Here is a 27,283-nt window from a genome sequence, read left to right as displayed (position 1 = left end):
AAATATGATTAGAATCCATAAAGTCTCAAACTTTATCACTTGGGACGTCCATAAGCTCTTAATCCAAGGTCTTAATCCATTAAGACCTATATATCTCACACATGGAACAACTACAGCCCTACATACCTCATTTTTCTCACTCAAGACCTCTCCAAAGGTCTGAAAGGACATGTAATCTTGACCAATTCAATACATGCAACAAGGTGAGGACTTTTGGGACAAGAATGGTGTCAAACCTTCAAAAGATATAGATCTACACAATATGAATGTCAAGCAAGAAGCTTTATACCTCAAACAAGCTCCAAAGGATGGTATCTCTTCAGATCTACAAGCTCCAATCGTTCCTCTTCTTCCTTGACAACTTCTCTTTTCTCCTTCAAGCCTTTCTTTTGCCAAAAAGAGCTTTCCAAGGTCAAACACACCCAAAAATGGAGGGAATACGAGTTCTAGGGTTTTCTGAGGTTGAGGATGAGCATAAGGAGGCTAAGGGGTGAACCAACATGTTCCTTATATAGTGGCTGACCCTAAATTAGGGTTTGGAGTTTCTGAGAGTACGTTGGGTGTACCTCCCTGGTATGCTGGACGTACTCACCCGACCACCCACAAACTTCTCGCCCCTTTACGCTGGGCGTACCCAGCCAGACTTCAAAAATAATTGCATGCATGGGACCATTTCCCTCTTATTCCACAAAGAGCTATAACAATGATTAACTTCAAAACACCGCAACTCCTCTAATCTAGACCCGCTCCCAAATAACTTATCATTCATACGAGAGTGACGAGAAGCCCAATGCTTCTAACACATACACCAGCCCGAAACCTTCTCGGATGAAACTTATTTCTCGTAAAAGGACCAGAATTACCCTTCCTCTTAAATCTTAGGGACTCATAATTAAACACTTAAAGAACGGGGTGTTACATAATGTCATAGCACAAAAGTCACAATGACTATTGCCAATGAAATTACAAAGTCCTCTATTGGAGATTGTTACCAGACAATTCCATAGACGTGATGTCTCTCACTCAAAGTAGATTCCTTTGAACATCCTTTTGCATAAAATTTTCTAATCTAGACATAGACTCTCAATATCCAACTCCCAATATGGAAACATTTCCATATTTGCCATATGACAACTCATTCTTAGTAGAATCTTATCTATTCATAATAATGTCGATATGGTCGATCCAATACCATACTTCCAATTACTCGCAAGCGACTAATCCTCAGCGAACTTTGGATCGTCCTTTGATAGTTGTTTAATTATCTTAGTCAAAACTGATTCTTGTCCTTTTTCCCTCTAAATGTGCTAGACATTTGGAAAATTTTAGAATGGTCAAATATTATAGCACTTGCAATCAATCCTATACCCGAAGCATATAGGACACGATGCATAATGTCATACATAAAGATACGATACTTTATCAATCTTCTGCCATAATATTTTATGTGTCACGTTCTTACAATTCGAACTATGAAGAGGGATACCATAATCATAATCAAAATTTAAGAACACACTATGTATCCTTTGACTAAATTTATTAAAATTTCTCAATCTAATCTTTAGATTTTTGAAACGAAGTACAATATTCTCTCCCTTAATTATAGCAAAACAACTTTTCAACCCTTACGACTTTGCAAAGTATAACTCTTGTTTTCTATAATTAATATTGCTAACTTTCAATACTTGCCTTAATAATCATACAAGCGCAACATTTATGCTCCCACTATCATGATGATTATTATCATATAAGCATAACCTTTATGCTCCCACTAGCTTTGACATGTATTTAGAAAATAGCTTAACTTCCAGAAAACAATACCTATTGAATTTCTTAAGTTCATATTTCTAATACCTAATGCTTTGATAATCCTTTATCTAAGCTTCTTAAACTTATACACCTTTGCCTTAGAAAGCTCATATGTGTGTCTAAACAATTCAGACTAATTGCCAAATCTCACAATTCGAATTATGGAAAGGGATACCGTAACCATAATCGAATTCGAGAATACAATTTTCACAATTGCTATCTTCTTAAAATCTCTTTTAGTGAAAGCATTTCCTCACAGTCATTTTCATGAAGGAGGTAATCTTATGACACTTAGATTTTATGGTGTATTAGTTCCTATCCATGTGAATTTGCCAAAACCAAAGTTTGCGACAAATCCAAACTCATATGGACCGAACCTTCTCAATCTTGATCTCTTACCTTATGGTAACACGAGTGCCCACCATGTCTTCCAAGTAGTTAAGCAGCTCACCCTTTCCTATCAATGTACTTTTCATTAATCAAGGTGCTTGCCTTTTATGCGTTCAAATGAGAACTCATAGAACTCACATGCATAATTAACTCAATTGGAATGGCACAGAAATAAAATAACTTCAACATGATAGGTTATACACCTCAAGTCGTGTGCTAGTGATGATCGATTAGGTTTATTCTTGATTTTTTCTTGAAACCTTTCAAGACCATTAAGACTCCCACTGACTCCTTGGCATATAAGATTCTCTTGTCAATAAACATTTCTCAACAAACAAATATTCAAGAGTTAGTGTAGCTTTTATCAAGACAAAACACTTCACAAAATTGGTCCTAGTTGGTCTTTGTCTTATTCAAGACATCATAACTTTCCAATTTCAAATGTGCAAGAATAAGAAAACCTTTTCCAAATTCCACATTTGATGAATGTTATAAACCTTCTTAAGACTTGTCACTCAATTCACAATGAAAACTCTAAGACTTGTTTTTGGAACGAAGTATGATTGACTTCTTGATTTAACCATTTCCACAATTCTCAATTCCTCTTCTTAGACATACAAATGTACTAAGACTTACTTAGAGGATCAATTGAGATATGGTTCTTAGTCATTAAGACCTATCATAAAACATAATAAAAGTTACTCTCCCTTCTTCTTAGAATAGATAAACTTTTATCTTTCTACCTACTTGATTCTTCTTATTCGTTCTGCTATTGATTGAAACTCTTTCAACCAACTCAGAATCACACTTAATCTTATAAGTATAATCATATTTACTAAACTTTTAGTCAATCATGACGAATATCTTTGTCACTCTTGTGGTGGATTAAATCAATGCACAACCTAGTGTACTTGATCTCCTTGTCCTTCAATTGACACTTTGTCAAAGAATTAGTCTAAATTTCCCAAATGTGAAAGTTTTCATTTATCATACAATACACGTTGTATGATTCCAAGTTTCTGTCCAATTGAAACTTGAGCGATGAGAAACTCTCCCTATTTGGTAAAATCTCGACATTTCCACAAATAACATAATTAAGAATCAAATCCATTATTGCTAATAATAGAAACATTCAAACATCAATTTTTCATACACGCCATTGCAAGGATAAATAAATAATATAAAATCAAAATTTATTTTATTGTAGAAAAATTTGTCCTTACAATGCAATTCAATTGAAAACCTATGTTAATACGTATTTCTTAGCAATCTATTCTAACTCCAGTAGTAGCTCAAGAATCTAATCTTCAAGCAATGCGATCGAAATCCATTTCTTCACGATTAGATTCAGCTCACTTCTTCCCTTAAGCTTCCTTTCTTTTCTTCGATCCTACAAAACATCAAAATGTAATCTTATCACATCATTTATTAAGAATCTAGAATAGGAACTTAAAAGAGTTAGTTAATGGATTTTACCTGAAATAGAGCCACACGTTTTGACTCTCCCATCTCTTAGATCTCTCAGGTAAATAGGGCAGCTTCGTCTCCAATGCCCCTTCTCTTGACAATAAAAGAAAATGGACTCCTTTGGCACAGCACATTGGACAATCATAGACTTAGTTCTTTCTAGACTTCCGATGTTGCCAGTGTCCATTGCAGTTTGGGAGTTTGACTCACAAGATAAATTTGCTTGATCAACACGCCAAATCATTGTTGATTCAGCAGCTAAAAGCACATAGGTGAGATCAATAACGGTCACGTCGTGATCCATCATATAGTACTCTCTAACGAACTCACTATATGATTCAGGAAGCGACTGAAGAACCCAGTCAATAGCCAACTCACCTAAAATCTCGACACCCAACATCGTTAACCTATCAATGTGTGACTTAATCTCTATGATGTGTGCACACACAGGTTTCCCATCTTCGTGCTTAATTTCCAATAGGGATTGAGTGAGCTTGAACTTTTCAAGCATTTGAACTTGTGGGGTAGGGAGAACAATTAGAGGAGGTGGAGGAAGTGAAGCATGATCTCTTGTTCCTCGATCGAATCGTGAAATATCATCTTCATGTGGAAAGATTGTTCCACGGGATTTGGGAAGACCATAGTTGTCATACTTTGACATTTACAAAACTGGAGAAAATTCAAGTTAATTTGATTAGAATCCTTGATGTGACTCCCAAATAAAACATCGAGGCTAGGATCCAACACAATACTCTACAACCTAGAAGAGGGATGTCGTAATCTAGTTGCAGAATATTTAAAGGTAGGTAAATGACGATTTACCAATTTCCACCATGAAAAACGAAAAAAGAAATTTAAGTTTCAAATCTATTGAAAATCCCTAGATCTTTTGAGATTCATTGAACTTTTCAATGGCATGTTCAAATCTCGATATGCCCCTCGATTTGTGACTGGGATGCCGAGGATCACAAAACAAAGTGTGAATAACCATGCAAACTTACATGGTGCCCCCAATGTTACAGTCACCTATTCAATGTGCCGGTTAACCACACACGCTCCACTGAACTATGACAAACATCGAGTCACCCATTTCCACCTTTGCTTAGAACCATTGAGTGTGCCGGTTAACCACACACGCTCCACTAACGTCTTCGCAAGGGTACAAAGTGTAATTTCATGGAATTGCATCAATTCACTTTTGCCTAAAGTAACTAAGATTGGGAATTTTGTAAACATTTAGTTACTTTATTATTCATTATACTTTTAATGAGGAGAGGGTTTTCCCTATCCTACCCGTTCAGCTAACGACCCTCCACCAATCAAGGAAGCGGTGGGTGAGAGTGGACACCCATTAAATGGCCATTTTATAGGCCATAACCTTATACCCCCCCCCCCTCTTATAGATCGGCTTCATGAATGAGGCCTACTAACGGTAAGACTAGTAGTTTAAGTTATACATATATAATATTAGACTTTTAATGTTATATATAATATAAGAGTGTATTTTACACTTTTAAAATACTAGGTGGTCTAATTTAATAAATTATACTTTTAAATTAATTAAATGTAAACCAAAACTTTATGGGTTTATTAAATCTCTTTTAATTATACACCTTAATTAATTAATAAAACCATAAGGGTGTAATTTGAACTTTTCAAAATACTAGGCTTTTAGAATTTAACATTTCAAAATTAAACTTTTAATCAACTTTTAAATTCCAAAACTTGAGGACAAGTTCTGAAACATTTCAAAACATTAGGGTTTAACTTATTTAAATTTCAAAAACAAAACTTTTAAGTTCAAATTTAAACTAGAAAACCTAAAGGGACTAATTTGAAACTTTTCCAAATTTTACCAAGAATATTCTAGATCACAAAATTCAAATAAGGTAATTAACAATTAATTGGTGGTTATCTAATTTGACCTAGTCCAAATTCTTGCAAGATAATTCACCAAATAATCCAAATAATTAAATCTAATCATATAAGGAAATAATTATTTAACTAATCTGAAGTTATCTTTTATTTTGACAAAGATAATCACCCAATATCATAAAAATCTGATTTATATCAATAAAAAATGATTTGGTAACTATCCCGCAGCCAAAGAAGCATAAAATCCCAATTTTCCCTCTTTATGACCAGCTGACTCGTCGAGTCAGGCATGGACTCGGCGAGTTCAGCCATGGACTCGGTGAGTCCAGGCCCCAAAAACCCTAATTTTCGATTTTTAAGCAAGGATAATCCATAATAGCATCAAATACATCAAAAACAACCATGGTTCTGATACCACTGATAGGTTTTGAGCAATACATCATTCTTATGGTGTACATGCAAACCCTAATAGCTTTTGGATCTAGTTTGTCTAATGAACATGCAATTGAATATCCGAAGCTATAAACCCCAGATATAGAATACAATTAATCATATTAACATAAAATAAGGTTTAGATCTTACCTTTGATTGTTATATAGCAATAACAATCAATCCTTGGCTTCAGAAAGCTTAGTGCCTCAAATGTTCCACCTCTAATGGAGTCACAAACACCAAGAGCAACTTGGATGAAGAGGAGAAGAGAGGAGGCATCCAAAAACGTCTACAAACCCTAAAGAGAGGCTTAGACACGTTTTTGGGGCTTAAGGGTCCTTTATATACATGTAGGCTATTAGGGTTTTCAACTAGGCAACCCTAATCTGACTGCTTAAGCCCTAAGCAGCCCATGGATTCCTTTAGCATATCCCTTGGACGATTTCTAATAGGCTTCCCCATAGAATTCATCCAACCTATAAATTATTAAGTAATCCATAGCCCAATTGCAATTATCTTATAATTACAAATCCACTCCCCTAAGTTTAATTAATCTCTTTTAGCCACAAAATTAATTCTTAATTAATTCTTGACTAATATTAATTAAACATGATTTCTCCTTTAATATATTATTCTTATAATATATTAATAAATCATAATTAAACCTTTTTCTCCTTAATTCATCTCACATATTGCTATGACGAAGGTAACCCAAAAGAACCATGCACAATCGGGTCAAGTACATACCAAAATAGTTATTAACTTAGACACTAATCCAAAAATAATTTATATAGAATAATTCATATCTATGTGTAAGATGAAAGGGACCATGCACTCACTTGAAAAGGTAGTGATTTGGAACTCAGACAGTGCTTCGCTTCTTAAAAATAATTTCCTTCGACGAAACCTAGTATTATTACCATTAGAGTTTAGTCTATTATTCGTCGAGACTAACTAATAGTCTAGCTATTATTACTATTATATAAGCATTAAACAATATTTATATAACCCATAATAATATCTCAAGTACTTATTATAAGTTCCTAATAATGTTACTATAATTAAATAAAAAGCTATATTAAAAATAGCATAGGCGTAGCTCACTTACAGCGAGTTTTATAGAAAACCGGGCTTTACTTGAAGCAACATTCCCGAGCCGAAAATCTCTTCTTCTCGGAGCCGTTGAGCACTCTGGGGCTTCCGCCTCGTGCTAGGGAGGTTCCATAGGCTTTTCTTGGGGTTTCGGGGCTAGAGAGAGATAGAGAGAGAGTAAAGAGAAGAAAGAATGGGAAATGTGTAAAGAAACTGAGGGTGGGAGAGGTTCTATTTATAGGGTGAAATATGGATGAACTTGGTGCCACGTGTCACCATGTGGTGGCAAGACTTGGGGAGAAAGCAATGGCCAAGATTGTGCCACGTCACCCATTTTCGCACAGCACACTTCCGACTTCTAAAATCCGTAACTTTCACATACAAGCTCCGTTTTTTATGTTCTTTATATCCACGTGTAGGTAAAAATAAGATCTACAACTTTCATTTTGACTCTGTTGGCTAGTTCTCGACCGATCTTATATTTAACAGTAGGAGGAGATTATACTGTTAAATGTCCGCGTAAAATTCATAACTTCTTCATACGGACTCCGTTTTCGTCTGTATTTTTACCGTTGAGTTCCTATTAATTAGATATTTAACTCTCATTTAGGTCACGTAGGCCAAAAACAGCTTGAACTAAAATTCAAGTTTCGGACCATGCACTGTTATGCCAAATGTTAGAAAATTCATAACTTCCTCATACGAAGTCAAATTTGGGCGTTCTTTTTGTGGACGCTCTCAGCTTAACATATTCTACGACTTTTGTTTATATTACTATGTCTAAAAAGTCTTCTATTTTAAATTCACTATTTACGTCTCCCGGTGTCGTGCCGGTTTTGCCAATAAACTTCGACGGACCATAACTTTTTCGTTATAACTCGGATTTCGGCGTTCTTTATATGTAGGGAATCCTTGATACATATTCTAAAACTTGGTTAAGATTATTTATTCTAAACAATCTTTTGTTGAAAAGTCGTTTTCAACCCCTATTATCTCTAAATTGACTAGCCCGGATCTACGGGCGTTACACAATTTCTCACAGACAACGTCTCCCAACATTCTAAACGTATTAGTGTGTGACTTCATCTCTAAGACGTGTGCACACACTGACTTTTCTTCTTCATGTTTACTTGCCAAAAGGGCTTGAGTGAGCTTGAACTTTTCAAGCCTTTCAACTTGTGGGTTAGGGAGAACAATAGGTGGAGGTGGAGGAAGTGAAGCATGATTTTTTGTTCCTCGATCGAATCGTGGAATAACATCTTCATGTGGAAAACTTGTTCCAAGGGATTTGTGAAGATCATAGTTGTCATACTTTGACATCTACAAAACGGGAGAAAAATTCAAGTTAGTTTATTGATTGAGTCCTTAATAAAACACCCAAAAGAGATATTAAGGCTAGGACCCAACACAATGCTCTACAACTTGGGATAGAGATGTCGTAACCCAAATTGGAGAACATTTGGAGGTAAGTGAATGAGGATTCACTAATTTTCCACCATGAAAAATAAAAAAGAGATTAAGTTTTAAATGTATTGAAAAATCCTAGATCCTTTGAGATTCATTGAACTTTTCAATGGCATGTTTAAATCTCGATATGCCCCTTGATTTGTGACTGGGATGCCGAGGATCACAAAAAAGGGTGTGAATAACCATGCAAATATGCATGGTGCCCCAATGTTACAGTCACCTATTTGATGTGCCGGTTCACCACACACGCTCCACCGAACTATGACAAACATCGATTCACCCTTCACAACCTTTGCTTAGAACCCATTTAGTGTACCGGTTAACCACACACGCTCCACTAACGTCTTAGCAAGGGTACAAAGTGTAATTTCATGGAATTGAATCAAATTCACTTTTGCCTAAAGCAACTAAGATTTGGGATTTTTTTTAAAACATTTAGTTACTTTATAATTCATTATTCTTTTAATGGAAAGGGTTTGCCCTATCCTAACCGTTCGGCTAACGACCCTCCACCAATCAAGGAAGCGGTAGGTGAGAGTGGACACTCATTAAACGGTCATTTTATAGGCCATAACCTTATCCCCCCCCCCCCCCTTATAGATCGGCTTCGTGAATGAGGCCTACTAACGGTAAGACTAGCAGATTAAGTTATACATATATAATATTACACTTTTAATGTTATATATGGTATAAGGGTGTATTTTACACTTTTAAAATGCTAGGTGGTTTAATTTTATAAATTACACTTTTAATTTAATGAAATATAAACCATATCATTGTGGATTTATTAACTCTCTTTTAATTATACTTTTAATTAACTTAATAAAACCATAAGGGTGTAATTTGAACTTTTCAAAACTAGGGTTTTAGAATTTAAAATTTCAAAAATTAATCTTTTAATCAAAAATTTAATTTCCAAAACTTGAGGGCAAGTTTTGAAACATTTCAAAACATTAGGGTTTAGAATTTAAATATTTCAAAATTAAACTTCTAATCAAAATTTTAAATTCCTAAACTCGAGGGCAAGTTTTGAAACTTTTTAGAACTATCTAGATCAAATTATAAATAATTAAAATTAATCAAATAATTGGTAATTATCTAAATTTGACCTAGTTCAATTTCTTACTAGATAATTCAAAACAAATAATTCAAATAATTAGGGTTTATCAAATAAGACAATAATTATCTAATTAAATGACAATTATCTCTAATTTTGACAAGGATAATCATAACAAATTAATAAAATTTGGATTTTATCAATCAAAAACAATTATGGTAATTATTCAAGCTCAAAATAGGTCAAAATCCCGAGTTTTCTGCCATCTACCACGACACCACCTCGTGATGGACCACCACCTCGTGGTGATCAGGCAGAAGTAAAAAAAAATGATAATTTTTCTGCTTTGAAAACATAAATTTTGCATCAAATACATTAGAAAACCATCCTAGTCTATAATACCACGGATAGGTTATTAGCACTGCATCATTCCTATGGTACACAAGCAAAACCCTAAAACTTTGGATCTAGGTTTATCTAATTGTACTCATAAACCCTAGATCTAATATACTATAATTGAAATTAGGGTTTAGATATTACCTTTGATTGTTATGTAGCAATAACAATATATTCACTTGTAATTGGCTTCAGAAAGCTTAGTGCCTCAAGTTTTGCACCTCTAATGGAGTCATAAACACCATAAGCAATAAGGATGAAGAAGGAGGAGAAGGAGAGGCACAAAAACGTCCAGAAACCCTAAGGGATTCCTTCACCACGTTTTTGGGGCCTTAGGGGGTCCTTATATAGTTAGGCCATTAGGGTTTTCAACTAGGAAACCCTAATCTGACTGCTTAAGCCCTAAGCAACCCATGTACTCCTTTTAGAACATCCCTTGGCCGAATTCCTTATGGGCTTCCCATAGAATTCGTCCAACCTATATTCCAAGGTGATCCATAGCCAAAAAACAATTATCTTATAATTACAATTCCAATCTCCTAAGTTTAATTAATCTATTTTGACCATAAAATTAATTCTTAATTAATTCTTGACCAATATTAATTAAACAATATGATTTATCCTTTCATATATTATTCTCATAATATATTAATAAATCATAATTAATCCTATCTCTCCATAATTCATCCTACAAGTTGCTATGGTGAAGGCAACTCAAAAGGACCATGCTCATAATCGGATCAAGTACATATGAAAATAGTTATGGACTTAGACACTAATCCAACACATACAACATGGTATCAACGAAATTCTCATAAGAATTCAGTAGTAAACATAAGAGGATAAGTTCTTGATCTTCATCTTCAATTTTTACGTTCACACCTTGTAGGTCCAAGAAATGATCCTTAACTTGGGTGCTTTCCGACATCCTATGAGAATACAAACGTTGCTTCTGGTATAGCTTGTTTGTTAGAGAATTGTTTTGATACTTCACACACAATTTCTCCTAAATCCCATTAGCACTCGTTTGATCCCGGACCTCTATCAGTACTTCGTCTGTCAAACTCAACAGAATAGCGTTGTGCGCTTTCAAGATTATCCACCTTCCTTTCATCCACCATGTCCTTTGGCAATTACACTTCTCCTTCCAGTGCCGCTGCACATCCTTATTGAACTAGAAGAGCCTTCATCTTCACCTTCCACAAAGTGAAATCATTCGAACCATTGAAATTCTCCAAATTAATCTTGTAAGATGTCATCTTTAATTAATAGAACACTAACCGCAACTCTGATACGACTTATTAGGAAGTAAAGCGGAAAACTAGCAAAACTATAAGAACACAAGACACAGTATTTACATGGTTCGGCCAAGGTGACCTAGATCCACAAGCAGGAGGGGAGTATTCTTTTATTTCAAAGATCTCAAAAAGAGGTTACAAATACAATTACACAGAGATTCACCTATCACTCTAGAATTCAAGATACAAGACACCAACCACTTCAAATGACTCTGCATGCATCCCTATTTATATTTGAGGGATCAAACCTAAAACCCTAATGGGCCAAGCCTATTGGCCCATAGGCCCAAGAATGGTGACAACCAATCATATTCCGCCATGCAACATCTTTTAGAACATTCATCCATGTCATACAACCCATGAGCATTAGCGACACACATGTAACGCTAGCAGATTCAGGCTAGTCAATATAGAGACAATGCGCATTAAAAATGACTTTTTGATAAAATATTATTTAGAATAAATATTCTTAACCAAAGTATAGTATATATCATAAGGATTTCGTTCATATAAAGAACGTTGAAATCCGACTTATAATGAAGAAGTTATGACTCGTCAAAGTTTTGCGACAAAACCGGCATGACACCACATATTGTAAAAAGTAAATTTCTGACAAAATACTTTTTAGTCTTAGCAATCTAAAATAAATTTGTAATATATGTTAAGTTGAGAACGTACATAAAAGAACATCCAAATCTGACTTCTTTTGAAGAAGTTGTGATTTTTCTAAGATTTAGTGTAACAGTACACAACCTGAAAATTAAATTTTAGATTGATCGATTTTTAGCCGACACACCCTAAATGAAATTGAAGATCTCATTAATATGAGCTTAAAGACATAAAGACACTCGAAAATGGGCGTCGGATGACAAAGTTTTGAATTTTTGACGGACTTTAGCTATCTAAGTCTGTTAAAATATAATTTTAAAAATAAAGTCAAAATTAGCCGACGGAGTTTAAACGAAAATTGTAGATCCGGTCGATACCTACGTGTGGATATAAAAAACGTAAAAAAACAAAGCTCATATGCAATATATGTAGGAAAGATAGAGGAATCTTCAAGGGAATTTCTTCTATAATGAATATGGTGTACCTTTTTAAAGTGGCTTAATGACCTAGAAAGGTAACAAACTTTTGTCTTTGTCCACATTTAGTTAATCATGTTTGTTTCGTTCATATTTGAATATTGAACTTGTTAGACCTGTTCAAAATAGGGTAATATGACTGGTAATTACGGTAATATTACCCTTTTATGAACAAGTCAAACAAGTTTATTCGTCAAATGTGTACGAAAAAAACATGGTTACCTAAGTACAGACAAAAACTAAAGTTTCTTACTCGTTTTGGTAATACTGGACAAGAACCATCTTAGGGACCGTATGCCCTGGGATTAGGCTCCAACAGTCAATGAACAATTAGGTTAGGCTTAGTTTAACCCAGTTTTGTCCCGACTAGTCATGCGCTAAGTTGTGTTGTTCGGTCTTTAAAACACATACAACCTAGCCCCTTAAGCATATACAACCTAACCTCTAACTACCGAGCCTAAACTGGGTTGGCCCAAGACTTAACCATCTCCTCATACAAAAGACCAGACAACCCAATTTCATTTCATATCAATGGATCTTATGACTACTTGCACTTAACTTAAAGCACCCAATATTACCAAAATAGGTAAGGAACTTTGCTTTTTATCCATATTTAGGTAACCATGTTTTTTTCATATACATTTGACCAGTAAATTTGTTTGAACCGTTCATAATAGGGTAATGTTACCACTAATTACTGGTTATTTTACCCTATTTTGAACAAGTTAAACAAGTTCAATGGTCAAATGTGAACGAAAAAAACATGATTACCCAAATGTAAACAAAGACTAAAGTTCATTACCTTTCTAGATCATTAACCTTTTAAAGTTGGTCATTGTACTTCTATGCCATTTTGTTATTTTTTGTGATATGATTAGCATAGTACTTGATCGATGAATAGCAGTCATATGTGCTCTACATGCATAAGAAATCCAGAAAGATTGGGGTGTTTTTCCACAACCTTTTTACAACTTATGTTTTTTTAACTCTTTAGATTGGTGGGTGTGGTTCCGTAAAGAGCTCGACAATGCTGACATGGCTTCGGCGAGCACCGTGTCGTGGCCATGGCAAACAAAACTCGACAATATAACTCGGTATATATCTACGATGAGTGAGAAACACTTTTGAATTGAAAGTTACAATATTGGTCCCTGAAAATTCTTTTTTTTGCTACACCTTTCACCTCAAACTTTAAATAAAAATACTATATTTACTCTTTAACTTTATAAAAATTAACATTTACATTTATTTCCTTTCATTTAATGTTTAATGCTCTTTATTAATTTTAATAAATCCCTTCTATTTAAGTTAATTATTATTATATCCCAAAAGCATAAAGTTTTTTTTTTTTTTTTAAACGGCAAATCTAATCTACTTATAAACTACTCCATAAATCCACATATGTTCAAGACGAGACTTGAACCCTCAAGTTCTTAGAGAGAGGGCAACACAAGATACCGTTGGGCTAGAAATCCTTTGATCCTAAAAGTGTAAGTTAATTATTATAATACTCTTTAGTTTTAAAATAACTTGTTTAAATTAATTACTTTTAAAATAATTAATTTAAAAAAAATTACAAGTATGGCAACCTACACCTTCTAAATAGCAAATGTGACAAGCAGTGTGACAAATATAATGTGGCGTTTATGTGAATCGTGACAAATATAACACCACACCTACTAGCTTTATACAACCTCTTTTTAATTATCTGTACACTTCCATTGCTTGTTTTTTTAAAAATGTGATTTCTTACATATTCATCTAGACATTATTTACATTAATTTCAATATGTTTACAACTTTTGTATGTTGTTTAAAATAGGCTTTTTTTTTTTAAAGGACTCTTTTACATCCTATTCGTACAACTTTGTTATTTAGGAATTTCATATTTTTGTATTTTGAATGGCTCCTTAATTTTTTTTTATTTTTTTTTATTTTTTTTTTTTTTTTTTTACAAGCTGAAACCACACTTCTCCCCAAAACTTTTGCATTGAAATGTTTTTCTGCACCAATGCACGGAAATTAGACAGATGACGGTTGGCAACATTAGTCCCTTTCCTCTTCTTTCTCATGTACCCCTAACTATTTAATAAAAAATGTTTACTAATTACTCCTCAATGAAATTAGTAATTGCAAACGTGCCATATATCCTTTCTTAGATTCTTGTTCATAACAATATCGTAATGATCTGAAACTTTATAATAAATAAAATGAACTTTATATTAAATTAAATGTTTTATAAATCTTATGTATATTTAAAAATTATTAGCAATTAATAAGTATGAATAGTGATCTAAATATTTTCCTTGTGAAAAAATTATGTGGTTTAGAGATGGTAATACTAAAAGGTTTAACCTAAGATATCAAAGTACAACACTTATTTTAATTTTAAAAATTTATGAAATGATAAAAAAGTAGGATGTTTGAAAAAATATCAAGAAAATGGAAGTTTCATAAAATGATAACGATTTCCACAAAGAGGATCTCTGTGGAACTCGTTCAGTTCCGAGGAATTAGAAAAACTTTGAGATAGTGATGTGGCAGGGGTAAATTCGTAAAAACACAAAGAAAATTTAACAAAATTAAAAGGGTGTTGCGAAAAAAATGTGTCTGAAATCAAAAAACTGTGTTTGAATTTACCAAAGTCGAATAAATTGTATTTGAAATCGTTTGAAAAAAAATTGTTTCAAATCGGACAAACGTACCAAAATCGTTTTTTTGGCCATTTGTTATGCGAAGAACAATTACTCAGAGGCATGTGTTTGAAAAACAATTCCTCTGAGGCATGAAATTGTTCTTCGCATAACCATGACCAAAAACGATTTTGATAAGTGTCTTCTTGTTCATTTAACGAGGTTTCACCATTTCTCACAAACCATTGCTTCAATATAACAAATTAAACTATAAAACCATATTTATAAGACAATTTGGCAGTACCCTTTCAATTTTTTTGAGGTTTTTTAATAAATTTACCCTGTCACGTCACTTCCTCAAAGATTTTCCAATTCGTTAGAGCTGAAGGAGTTCCGCAGAGAGCCACTCTGCAGAACTCATGGTGTGTAACGACCAAAAATTTCAACATAATTTAAAATTTTCCAAACAATTCATTTAATAACATTATTACAAAAAGGTTTTCCATACATTACTTATCAGAATATTCCCAGGTCCATTTCATAAAACATAAACGCGAGGAACGGTGCGATCATGCCTTTGCCTTGCCACAGCCTCCTGAAGAACCTGAAAAACATTAAACCACAACTGTAAGCCCGAAAGCTTAGTGAGATACCCCAAAATACCAACCACATATACGCCCTTCCAGGGCACGACCTTCCGGTCCAAAACATATTGTCTTCCGACCCATAACATATTGCCTTTCGGCCCATAACACAAAAAGCATACATAACATAACAGAACCTAGAACAGCCATGCATATCGGATCAAACTCCAGTCTAAACAACCTTGTGCACATAACATTCAATCATATAACAGTTCGCAGTCAACAAATCGATCAAGCAGATCACATAACATATTATTACCCTAACCAGGATACCGACCTAGCCGATCACGAGCATATATCACCCTATGTCTCAGTCAAGATACTACTTACACACATACGCCTTTCCAGGCCATGACCTTCCGGTCCACATAACGTAGATTGCCTTCCGGCCCATATCATAATGCCTTCCGGCCCATATCATAATGCCTTCCGACCCATATCAAGCAATACCATAACAAACAACTACCTGGATTTCCATCCGGTAAAAGGGTCGGCCTTGGTGCCGTAGACCCTATTGATATAGTGAGGATAACTCACCTCGATTTGCCGGCTGAAAGGATAAGATCCCGCTGCTCCGAACTCCGACACGAACTCCTCCACTGAACACCAAAACACTCAACTCAATACATATACTTAATTACCAAAATACCCCTGGACGATAACTGGTCAACCTTGGACAAAGTCAAAGTCAACCCCTGACTAACTCTACTCGCCGAGTCAACCCGATGACTCGCCGAGTCCCCAAGCTCAGAACTTCCCTCAACCCGCGACCTAACTCGCCGAGTCACCCCGAGACTCGTCGAGTCCTACAACTCTGAGTCCACTCGCACCTAACTCACCGAGTCATCCCTTGACTCACCGATTCTCGACTCAACCAGAAAAAATATTGGGACTCTTCGATAAGACTCACCGAGTCCAAGAACAGACTCGCCGAGTCTAAGGCTATCTTCAATCTACTCGCCGAGTTGTTCATCCAACTCGTCGAGTTCCAACTTATCTTCAAGCAACTCGTCGAGTCCACCCTTGTGACTCGCCGAGTACAACCGGTCTGAATCCAAACAGAAGTATTTCCAGGCTATGCAATTGATCCAAAACATAGATCTAGCCTCCTACAACTCATCCATCACGTAAAGTGGCAAACTTTACGTGAATCCAAAGAGATCTAGGCCTTATTCACTTTAGAGCTAGGGTTTGGGACATGATGGCTTCACTAAGCACTCAAACACAGGAACTTTAATGCACTCTAGGCCTTAAATATTCCAGATCTGAGGTAGCAACCTCAGATCTAACCCCCAAACTCCAAAACATACCAAGATATACTCCCCACAAACCCCAAAATGATGAATCCACATGAGTGATAGCCCAAGAACGAGATATTACCTCAAAAGAATGCCCAACTGCAATGAAACTCGAATCCAAGCAAAGCTCTTTGATCCAAGCGTCTTCTCCTTCGAGATTTCTTCAACAAACACCTCCCCAAGCTCCAAATGCACACCAATCTTCTTCAATCACGCTTTCAAGGGTTTTTGGACTTCAAGGGGGATCAAAGAGGCTGGGGAGAGGATATAATGTTCTTTAAATAGGGCTCATTCCTCGGATTTAGGGTTTTCTCCACTCAGCACCTACTCGCCGAGTCCATCTTTGGACTCGCCGAGTAGGCCACCTGACTTGCGACCAAGGTTGCGACCCTACTCGTCGAGTCCATTCATGGATTCGCTGAGTTGCCCTTCAAATTTACACTTTTAGTCCTTCTACTCTACTTTTGCTATTCCGGGATGTTACAATTCTCCCCCACTTAAATTAGGCTTCGTCCCCGAAGCCTACGTCAACTCATCTCAAAATACTTCCACAACGCGCCACCTGGCCTTAACCAGACCAGGTCCCTCAAGGCATACCCATCGAGACTCGAACTCACTTTCTCCTTCCTTGCGGTGTCCTGACCACCATCTCAAACCGGGCACTGGCTTTACCCTCTGATAACCACACACAACAACTGAGTACCACCCATGATGCATCGTAGCTCCAAATCACAACCATTACTTGACCCATATGAACTATAAATAACTATGCACCACCCGAATCCCCGATCGAAGTCAAACTCTATCCATCCCATGCTGACAGAAAGACACACTCTTCAGAGCAACTCCCATGAGTTGTCTTCTTGCAATCGAATGCACATGCTGAACTAGCTCTAGCACCCTCGGGTTAGGAAACCGATCACTCTGACGACCCTCAAAACATCCCTCAGGATGAACCACTGATACGCAAATCCTTTACCGAAATCAAGCTGGAAATCCAAAACTCCATATCTACATCCCTTACGAGCCTCTTGTCTTTACAGCCCTGGAATTCCCTTCTTCGACCCCAGCAGACATCCCCTCATGATGTCATCCCAACCGCCGCCGCACACGCTGCTCAAAAACCACCGTCGAACCACTCCGATCATAACTCTACACTGCCGCTTTCACTCCCGCAAATTTGCACTCCCCTTCGGAATTACATTCCTCCCTCTTTCCTTACCAAGGAAAACCACTTGACTGCCTCGTCACCATGACAAGAGCCACGGTGCTCACCCAACGCTACACCGCCTCCTTATAGCATAACCGCTATCCATGCAACACATATGCCCTGAATCTGCTCGCAAGGACTCTCGAGTCTATGCACCATCACCACTAATCAAGGTCAATACCCGGGCCTAGACCTTCTGATGCTAACACATCGCAGCATACTCAATTCATTACTTCGCACCGATCCGATAATACCGATAGAGTCTTCAGCATGACTGGGCCACCTCACCAGGTCTTCAGTCAAGCTGGACCACTCTCAAAACCCTCAGTCAATCTGGGTCGCCCTCCAGGGCTTTCCGTCTGGCTGGACCGCCTTCCGGCCTTCAGTCTATCTGACCTCTCAACTATCATTCATCAATCCGATTTATCCCTCCGGGGAATCCTCCCCTGCATACTGTTCTAGCCCCTCAGGGGTCCTGCACTCTATCTCTATCATACATACTCGAACCCAACCTGATCCCAGGTTCTACACAATCAATGCCATAGGTCTGTAATCCGCCCCGTACACCTGCTACTTACCTATACCAGCCTGCTCTTGGCTGAAAGGAATACCGTCGAAACCCAAACAGCTAAACAACCTCTCAAGTCTATTGATCATCTGGAGAATTTCCAATTCTCCCCCACTTAGGGCACTGACTATCAACCACCGGCCGCTAACACCGACCTCCCAAAATAATCTTGCACAAAACCCAACGCTTACACGCAGACTGATTTCCACTAGCACTAGCAACCTTCGCAAAGCACATTTCCACATTGATAAATCCGTTCAAAAGTACTCATTCCTCAGCTAACCACTCCTCAGACTGAAGATGCTACCCGACATTCAACCAACGCCATATCTCCACCAATCACCCTCACGAATGATAACCAACGATAGCACGAAACACCAAACTATAACCTTACCAAACCTTCAGGGAACAACGGATACCAAAACGAGAACCCGAATCACAATCCATAACCATGCCAAACCCTCGAGGAACACGGATACCAAACGAAAACCCGAAACACAAATTCATATTCATCCATCAAGACTAGCAGATAAACGATACTCCACAATAATCATAAATAAACAAGACAACAAGGACGAAACATACCCGTAGCTGCGTCCGACACTGCTCTAACCTCCTCCACTACAAGCTGAAAAGCACGACCCCAAGCCTTTGGGGGCTCCGCTCCACCCTGACTTCTACCTGCGATCCTCAAAATGGCTGGTGCTAGAGCCTGTGCCGGTCCTGCAACAAGCTGTGGGCAGTTGACCCTCAAGTGCCCAACCTAATGACAATGATAACAGATCCTCAAATCCTGAACCGGCACTGACTGCCGACAATCCCTCGCATAGTGCCTCTCCTTTCCGTACTTGCGACATGCACCACCGGACTGACAAACTCCGGCGTAACCCCTCCCACACTTTCCACAAACGTGGCTGCCCTGATCTCCCATCCTGGAATCAACGGTCTTAGACCGTTTCGTCGCCGGCTGCGACTGAACCGGAGCTTGCCTCAGCTCACGCAACTGCAACTCAATCTCTAACTCACGCCGCCTGCGGCCTCCTGCAACTCCAACAAAGTCTCGCACCTCTGCGTGGACACAAAATGACTGATGTCCCCCTTTAGCATACTCAGATATCAGGACATCTGAGCCTGCTCCGAAGCGAACTCAGGGCAAAACATCGCCCTCTCAGTAAACATCCTATTGATTTCCGTCACCGACTCCGTATCCTGCTTTAGTTCCAGGAACTCCTGAGCCAACCTCTCCCTCTCGACTCGCGGAACATAACAAGTGCTGAACATCTCTCTGAACTGATCCTATGAAATTGCATCCCTCAGCGCGTCCGAGTATGACCCTGTGGTCAATCTCCACCAATCCTTTGCCCCGAGCCTTAACAGGTTCTGAGCACGCCTCACCCTCTGATCAGCAGGGCATGAACGCGTGAAAAAACACCCCTCCACGTTTGATAACCATCTCATAGCAACGATCGGATCCCGAACTCCATCAAAGGTGGGAGACTCCGTATTAACGAAGTCCCGATACTGAAAACCCCTACTAGCTCCTCCCCCTGCCGCTGCTACAGCCGTTGTAGCTGCCGCGGCAGCCGTCTCCGTGAGAGCCGCATAGCACTCATCAAAATACTCCACCATGGCAGTCTTGATCGACCCAAACAGTTCCGGCAGCTCGGCCCGCAACAATGCAGCAACCTCATCATGCAGGCTCTCACGAATCCTCGCATCCAACTCGTGCGTACTCATCTAACCGATAACCTCGGGTGGTACTGACCCGTCCGCAACTCCTCCTTCTGCACCCGATCCTGACCCGGATCCACTTCCAACATGCCTCGAAATCTCCATACTGAAAATATACTAGAAAACCTCAGACTCTTCCCACTATCCCGGGAACCAACTCTCAACCCAACCCTAGAGGTCATGGTTTCCCTGATACACTTATGGGTCCTGTGCTTTCAGTAGTACGGGCCCATACTACCTTCCACACCTACCCATATTTGTATGAAGTACTACCACAACACCCTAGCGACAAATGTTCATAGCAAGCGCTCGATCCTCACTCCTAGAGGAAAACTGGAAATCTCAACAGAGGAAACCATAGGCTAGCAGGCATCATAAAACATGCAACATTATCATGAAATCCTGAAGATCCCTAGCCTAACACTAGCATGCTGTTCTATCAAAGCTCAATAAAACAAATGTCATGAATGGTAATTTGGGGTTACTTACTGGCTCCGGTTGATCGTACCTCAACGTCCTCCTTTTACTTAATTTAAAAAAAAAAACCATTTTATTTCCTCTTTTTAAATCCCTCCTCGATTTGAGACTGGAGTCACACGAGTGTTCCTCCAATTCACTCAAACCAAGGCTCTGATATCAACTTGTAACGACCAAAAATTTCAACATAATTTAAACTTTTCCAAACAATTCATTTAATAACATTATTACAAAAAGGTTTTCAATACATTACTTATCAGAATATTCCCAGGTCCATTTCATAAAACATAAACGCGAGGAACGGTGCGATCACGCCTTTGCCTTGCCACAGCCTCCTGAAGAACCTGAAAAACATTAAACCACAACTGTAAGCCCGAAAGCTTAGTGAGATACCCCCAAAATACCAACCACATATACGCCCTTCCAGGCCACGACCTTCCGGTCCAAAACATATTGCCTTCCGGCCCATAACATATTGCCTTCCGGCCCATAACACAAAGAGCATACATAACATAACAGAACCTAGAACAACCATGCATATCGGATCAAACTCCAGTCTGAACAACCTTGTGCACATAACATTCAATAATATAACAGTTCGCAGTCAACAAATCGATCAAGCAGATCACATAACATATCATTACCCTAACCAGGATACCGACCTAGCCGATCACGAGCATATATCACCCTATGTCTCAGTCAAGATACTACTTACACACATACGCCTTTCCAGGCCATGACCTTCCGGTCCACATAACGTAGATTGCCTTCCGGCCCATATCATAATGCCTTCCGGCCCATATCAAGCAATACCATAACAAACAACTACCCGGATTTCCATCCGGTAAAAGGGTCGGCCTTGGTGCCGTAGACCCTATTGATATAGTGAGGATAACTCACCTCGAACTGCTGGCTGAAAGGATAAGATCCCGCTGCTCCGAACTCTGATACGAACTCCTCCACTGAACACCAAAACACTCAACTCAATATATATCCTTAATTACCAAAATACCCCTGGACGACAACTGGTCAACCTTGGACAAAGTCAAAGTCAACCCCTGACTGACTCTACTCGCCGAGTCAACCCGATGACTCGCCAAGTCCCCAAGCTTAGAACTTCCCTCAACCCGCGACCTAACTCGCCGAGACTCGTCGAGTCCTACAACTCTGATTCCACTCACACCCAACTCACCGAGTCATCCCTTGACTCGCCGATTCTCGACTCAACCAGAAAAAATACTGGGACTCTTTGACAAGACTCGCCGAGTCCAAGAACAGACTCGCGCTGTCTAAGGCTATCTTCAATCTACTCGCCGAGTTGTTCATCCAACTCGTCGAGTTCCAGGTTATCTTCAAGCAACTCGTCGAGTCCACCCTAGTGACTTGCCGAGTACAACCGGTCTGAATCCAAACAGAAGTATTTCCAGGCCATGCAATTGATCCAAAACATAGATCTAGCCTCCTACAACCCATCCATCACGTAAAGTGGCAAACGTTACGTGAATCCAAAGAGATCTAGGCCTTATTCACTTTAGAGCTAGGGTTTGGGACATGATGGCTTCACTAAGCACTCAAACACAGGAACTTTTATGCACCCTAGGCCTTCAATATTCCAGATCTGAGGTAGCAACCTCAGATCTAACCCCCAAACTCCAAAACATACCAAGATATACTCCCCACAAACCCCAAAATGATGAATCCACATGAGTAATAGCCCAAGAACGAGATATTACCTCAAAAGAATGCCCCAACTGCAATGAAACTCGAATCCAAGCAAAGCCCTTTGATCCAAGCGTCTTCTCCTTCAAGATTTCTTCAACAAACACCTCCCCAAGCTCCAAATGCACACCAATCTTCTTCAATCACGCTTTCAAGGGTTTCTGGACTTCAAGAGGGATCAAAGAGGCTGGGGAGAGGATATAATGTTCTTTAAATAGGGCTCATTCCCCGAATTTAGGGTTTTCTCCACTCAGCACCTACTCGCCGAGTCCATCTTTGGACTCGCCAAGTAGGCCACCTGACTTGCGACTAAAGTCGCGACCCTACTCGCCGAGTCCATCCATGGACTCGCCGAGTTGCCCTTCAAAATTTACACTTTTAGCCCTTCTACTCTACTCTTGCTATTCCGGGATGTTATATGGTGAGTTTTTGAAACTTCCATTTTCTTAGTTATTTTTTTCAAACACCCCCACTTTTTTGGTCATTTCACAAATTTTCCTTTTTTAATTCCATATCTTATATAATCTCATATATAGGAAAGACCAAACAAAAAAAAAACAAAATGCAATTGATTTTATTTGGGCAAGGAAAACATTCGGGCCGAATGGCCCAAATCTCATAGTTCAAGTCTTAAAGAAGTGAACATGAGTACCGGTTCAGACAAGTTTCGAGAAAATATGATACACTCTTTTTTCCTGACGTTCCTTTGTTGAATTAACAGAAACTAATCCGTGCCCTTAAAGGCCTAAATTATAAAGTCTTGCTAAATGCTATGATTTGTGACGCGTCCTTTAGTTTAAAAACTAAAAATTTCGTTCAAAAAATAGTTAGCTGTATTTAATCAATCATGGAAGGGTAACTTATTTTTATTATATACATGACTTCATAATGTTGTAATTTTATTTATTCCTTTGTCTTGTATAAACCTTTATCCTCCCACGGTTACATGTTTAATCTCGTTGCTTGAATACCAAATTACTGAAATCGTCCCTATGGTTTGATCAAAGTTGCAAGTTTGATCCCTAACATTTTTTTGTACTCGAATTGTTCCTGTGGTTTGATTTTGTTGCGTTTTTCGTCCTCATGGTTTTGTCAAAATTACACGTTTGGTCCCTAACTTTATGTACGTAAGGGACGAAAAACGCAACAAAATCAAAACACAGGGACAATCCGAGTGCAAAAAAAAAATTAGGGACCAAACTTGCAACTTTAACCAAACCATAGAGATGATTTCCATAATTTACTCAATTCTTTTCGGTTGTCCTCTTCCTAGCATTTATCCCAAATGCAGCATCAATATTTTCATATTTGTTGCAATCCTCGTAAATTTTATTCTAGTTCCATGATTTTCTCAAACCTTCCCTTTTCTTTTATTGATAGAAACTACATTTACACCAAAATATTAAGCATTTAAAAGCATTGGATATTTGGATTTTACCATGAATCAAAAAGAGATCCTTGCGTAAGTTGTCAATATAGAACCATATGAAATATGTAATGATTATAGCGGGCATGTTCAGTGATGGTCGAACTATTTTTCATGAGATTTTCTATAAGATAATGATATATCAAATAGGAAGATAACAAATTTCTTTAGACAAAATTTTCTTTATGAGTTATTCTATATTTTATTGATAATATTTCATGAGTAACAAATATTATCTATTGACATAAAAATATATTTTCGTTTTTACTTGGGGTTGGTCAATGTAACAGCTGATCATTACATGCAAGGATGGACTTGTGGGACAAGAGATAGAAAATAAATTTCTCTCTTCCTATAATGTGTGAATAAGTAATGGTGCTTATATCCTTATAAAGTCGTTGTATATAAAGATATTAGATTAAATAATTCACTAAATGAATTTAGACTAAATAACCATTTTACTATTTGTATTCGAAAAAAATCAGTTTCACAATATAGGTCAATTTAAACCTCGACGAAACAAAAAGAGGGAATAGGAAAAAGTTTAGTATATTAATACATTAATCATGTATCACTATCTAGATTTAAGTGTTTAAATCATTAAGCCCATATTTTAAAATACAGAAACCATAGATAAAAAAGTTATTACTGTACATAAAATTTTCAATATGTATATGTGCCTATTTATGTTAACATGTGATGCGAAGTCCTCGTGAAAGAAAAAACATGTGTCTTCGTTATATTTAATAAAATGGCAGTTGTTTTTGCAATAATCATCATGATTAAAGTACGTATAGACCATTTTAGAACCTACTCTAAGGATTAAACATTTAATTTTAGCATTTACACTTGGTGATGGCGTGTGTTTTTGTGATTGTATGGATATCATTTTGGTGGTCAATTGAACCCCTTTGTATTGGGTTGCTGTCACAACTTGAAGGAATTCATATTTACAAACAATGTAAATTGTTGATCGATTATACCCATGGATGGAAGATATTGGTGTTGATCGTTGAGTGTTTCCGATTTGTTGGATCTTTGATATTTGTGTTTGAGATCGCATAGTGAAGACCTAATGTTTGCTGACGGATCTACCCTCGTTTTGCTCTATGGATAATGCTTTTGCCGCAGTATTGAGGTGGAATGTAATTACCCTTCTTGGCTAACCGATGTTGGTGACTGAGTCTTTGAAGTATTGGACTTTCGGATTCTACTGGTCTTCCTCTCCTCTGGTTTTCATTTGCTCTTTTGTTATGTTTAACATCATCTTCTTCATTCTCGCTTTAGTTTAACTTTTGTAATTTTGTTTGTTTTTTCTGTTTCTTTCGTTTTTGTTTCCATGTACTCTTTGGTGGTCCAGCTACGCGCTGGTCACTCTTTAATAAATTTCGCTGTTAAAAAAAAAAAAAAGGAAAAAAAGATGAAACGATTGCCTCTTGTACCCTCTTTCCTTCTGCATGAAGCTAATCACTAAATATATGTATTAAATATTTTCTCACCTCTTTTACTATTTTGTTAAATTGTTACATGCTACTATGGATGCTACTAAATAAATACCCTTTAAACACCATGTTAAATAAGTCAATTTTATTCTCCTAAACGAATACGGTAATTATAAGAGTCAAATATTGGAAAGTGTGTAACATTAAATACTGAAAACATTGTAAAATGTGCGCTTTTTCATTTTCTTTTAAATTATAAATGTTGATATCAGTTAATATATTTGATAAATAATCCAAAAAACACAGCCACAACCGATGAATGAATCTCTACGTCGTGGTGTCAGTAATTTAGCAACAATATTTTCCTCGATTTTCAACCTCTTCGGCTGTGGTCTGGGCTGATGTGGCTCGACTTCGAGGGCTTCTTTCATAGATGATATGTTCTTCAGTTTTGATCACCATTACTTGCGGTTGAGGCTTCTTTCGGGATTTTTTCGAGAAAGTCGCTCATTAACCAATATAGTTAATTGTCCAAGTTGAGCTTCAATGTTTTGGATTGATGCTTGATGATTCCTTAGCAAAGTTTGCTAGTCCCTCATGAGAATTTGATGGTCTCTTACCACTGCATCGGTCTCATCATATCGTTTCTCCGAAGCCTCCATGAATCTAGTTAACATGGACTCTAGATCGACCTTCTTTTCAAGTGGCGGTTGCTCTTTTTGATAAAAGCCTCAGCCAGTTTGCATAAATTTTTCTTCTTTTTGCTTTTTATATTCATCATATGGCGACCACTCTTTCTTTGGCTTCCTCTAATCTTCATCATATTTGTCTCTACTAAAGTTGCATACTTGAGCCTTTTTATTCTCGTTCTCGTCCAAATGACAATCTTTTGTCAAATGTGGACCAGTGCATCTTTCACAAGCCACACAAATAGCATATATGGATTGGTCCATCTTAGTCATTCTTCACTCCATAGTGTTCAAGTTAGCTAAAACAGCTGCCATATCTTTAGAAGTGCCACACCCAATTCATTTCACTCCCATGTCTAGGATTGTGGTACTTATGCGAATGATTAGAAAACTCTTCAATCAATTCCTTAATCTCACTGGGATTTTTCTTTGTTAAAGGTCCTTAGGAATCAAGGAGTTGCCTTGTCATCATATTCACTCCCATCATAGAAGATTGATACTTCTTGTTGCTCATTCAAATCATTTTGGGGACAGTTTCTTATTAATCCCTTGTATCTCTTCAATGCCTCGTAGAGTGACTCAGCCAATTATTTCTCAAAATTTGCTATGGCTTTCTTCAGTTTAGCAACTTTAGAATGTGGGCAAAAAATTTCAAGGAATTGTTCACGCATTTGCACCCAAGTAGTGATTGCACCCCGTGGAAGTGCCTTTATCCAATCCCTAGCAGCTCCCTTAAAGGTAACGGGAAGCATTCTCCAAAAGCACCGTCTCTCTTGGAACATTCAGGATGTTGAAGTAATCAGCTATGTCATTGACTTCATCAAGGTGTTTGTAAGCATCCTCATGATCTTTCCCGGAAAATGTGACTTTCTTAAGCATAGAAACAATATGTCCCTTCAACTCAAAGGTCGCGGTAGCAGGAATTGCATGTTGCACGAGAGCAGGACCGGTGTCATCTCGGATTCTTTTCTTATATGCCTCGATGGAGATGTTGGCAATGTTCTCCATTTCGTCTTTTGGTTGGTCTTCGGGTTCGCTCTCTTCTTTATGGATTTTTTATTTGGAATCGGATTCGTGAA

This window comes from Lactuca saligna, chromosome 5 (genome assembly GCF_052625555.1).
Source record: "Lactuca saligna cultivar CGN05327 chromosome 5, ASM5262555v1, whole genome shotgun sequence".
Lineage (NCBI taxonomy): Eukaryota > Viridiplantae > Streptophyta > Magnoliopsida > Asterales > Asteraceae > Lactuca > Lactuca saligna.
Note: the sequence above shows the minus strand (reverse complement) of the source record.